The 2125-nt window shown below is 39.9% G+C and overlaps 1 protein-coding gene across 1 annotated transcript in view; it reads right to left on the bottom strand.

Moving 5' to 3' along the window:
* Window positions 1–1005: 1005 nt before the first annotated feature.
* Window positions 1006–2125, bottom strand: part of LOC102314062 (immunoglobulin superfamily member 10) — a gene marked incomplete in the record, with an annotated part of 32326 nt that continues 31206 nt past the window's right edge. The window contains 1 exon segment of the mRNA XM_042216105.1: window positions 1006–2125.

Here is a 2125-nt window from a genome sequence, read left to right as displayed (position 1 = left end):
AATAAAGCCCTCTGGAAAGTGAGAGCTCTCCTAAATAGATTTCAACAAAGCTGCCATGAAAAGATTCCCTTCACAGGCCGGTGTCCTGAATGGGCTTTACAAACCAAATCCCAGAACTTCAGAGAGCTAGCTTACACAATTCCTTTTATCCATAATGGACTTCTCAGACTCATCAAAAGCTGCTTTTTCCTTTGCCTGAACTTTCATCTTCTTGCTCTAATATCTGGTGGTCATTTGCTGACATCTCTAAGTATGACTAAACTTCCACAAATATCTTCCTGCCTCACTCAGGCCTCATATCATTCCATAATCAAACAGGACTTAATTTCCACTAAAAAAAAATAAATTAAAAATTAAAAATTAAAAAATGAAGCAACATGATTTACCACAGGATTAAGACATAGACATAGACACAGACAAACAGGCACACACAGACACAAACATGCATTCCCACCCTCATGAACACATATACAAATACTCAGCACTCACCCAACGTGGAGACAAACAGAAATCGACACCTTACACACACTCACACTCCCCAAACATACTCTACACCCCAGGTCCAGATACCCTCAACCCCGGAGAGACAATCGGCTCCTAGACCCAGGAGATGTTACCCTTTTCCCTGGGGTGGGGTCACGCAAGTAGTCCCTACCTGGGACCAGCTCCCCTGCTGACTCCAATGACTTCCACAAGCAGAGAAAGAGAGAGTAATACATTGTGCTGAAAAATTATTAAATGATCTCAAGAGAAACTGCCTCTGCTTTCAAGGAGAAAACTTAAACAGGCACAAATTTTCAGCTCTAACTCCCATGTGCAGGAGTATTGCTACTGTGAATGAACGGAACGGAAAAAAAACCATCCACCCAAACATGTGGTAATAATGAGTATGCGCCGTTTTGTGTGTGTGTGTGTGTGTGTGTGTGTGTGCAGTGCTTGTCTGTGCCACAGATAGCTTTTATCAAAATGTGACGATTAGCAAAAGAGTGGGTGAAGGTGTGGAGATGGGTGTCAGATTATTTTTAATCCACGATACAAGTCCTGCATAAATGCGTCAAAGTTCCGCAAAGCCTCGCTTTGCCCATCACTACCACTAACCCACAGTCAGCAGGCAATATGATTGCAATACTTTGTAGTATTAGAATTTGCAATGGTATTTGTGTCTTTACTACTTTTGCTTAGACCAGTGGATCACAGTGACAGTTGGACAGTTGGTCCTTGGTGGAGTGTTGTGCAGACACTATCAGGAATTAGTCCAGCATAATTTAACATAAGGAATCAAACAAATACAAAGTGTGATTTGTGCATGCTTACTAATTATTTACTAATTCAATTAGATATTAATTATTTAAATTAAAAAAGTTGAAGACATTTACACCACACAACGACACACAGAAAAAATACAAAGGATATGAAACAGGTGAGTAAAATATGGACCAGTTTTAACAGTTTACAATGTGCTTGTTTTACACAAATTAAATAGAGAAACAGACATGTAGAAAATCTAACGTTTTTTTTTTTTTTTTACCTCACCAAGCAGGACCAGGCAAAATATACAAGCTGTCAGTGCAGAAGCACCAGGTTCACAGTCTCATGACAGACCGCAAGATACAGTCTGACTTAAGGGTTTACTCTGCCCTCTGCTGGTGAGTGTAACAAATGTGCAGAGGGCATTTAACCTACAGTAGACATGTTTTATACTCAAAATTATTAATCTCATTAAGCTATGACAGAATGTCCAGAGAGAAAAGCATCCCGGGAAGAATTTGTTGAGTAACATTTTCCCAGAATGAGAACAATATTGGCCATTAAAAAGTGCTCACCTGTTGGACGTTTCAAGCAAGTATTTATCCTTAAACAATCTAGGTAAGTTAGTATTGCCACACCTGATAGGATTTGGCTCAGATTTTATGCCTGATGATCTTTGAGGCATAACACTCCTATTTAATGGGGACTGGGATGTAAACTAGGAGTACACTAGCTGTGATGCCCTGAGGCTTGATTTGTGCCTGCTGTCTTCTCTTGGTCCTGACTGGGGACCTTTTACATGTTAGGCAAATGTGTTCAGTCCAAAGAAGCACACTTACCCTTGCATAATAAAACATTTAAAATGTTACCTGAAAAG

This window comes from Haplochromis burtoni, unplaced genomic scaffold (genome assembly GCF_018398535.1).
Source record: "Haplochromis burtoni strain Fernald_Lab_line unplaced genomic scaffold, NCSU_Asbu1 Contig_925, whole genome shotgun sequence".
In the NCBI taxonomy this organism is placed as follows: Eukaryota; Metazoa; Chordata; class Actinopteri; order Cichliformes; family Cichlidae; genus Haplochromis; species Haplochromis burtoni.
The sequence above is the reverse complement of the archived record's forward strand: the minus strand, read 5'-3'. Positions and strand labels throughout refer to the sequence as shown.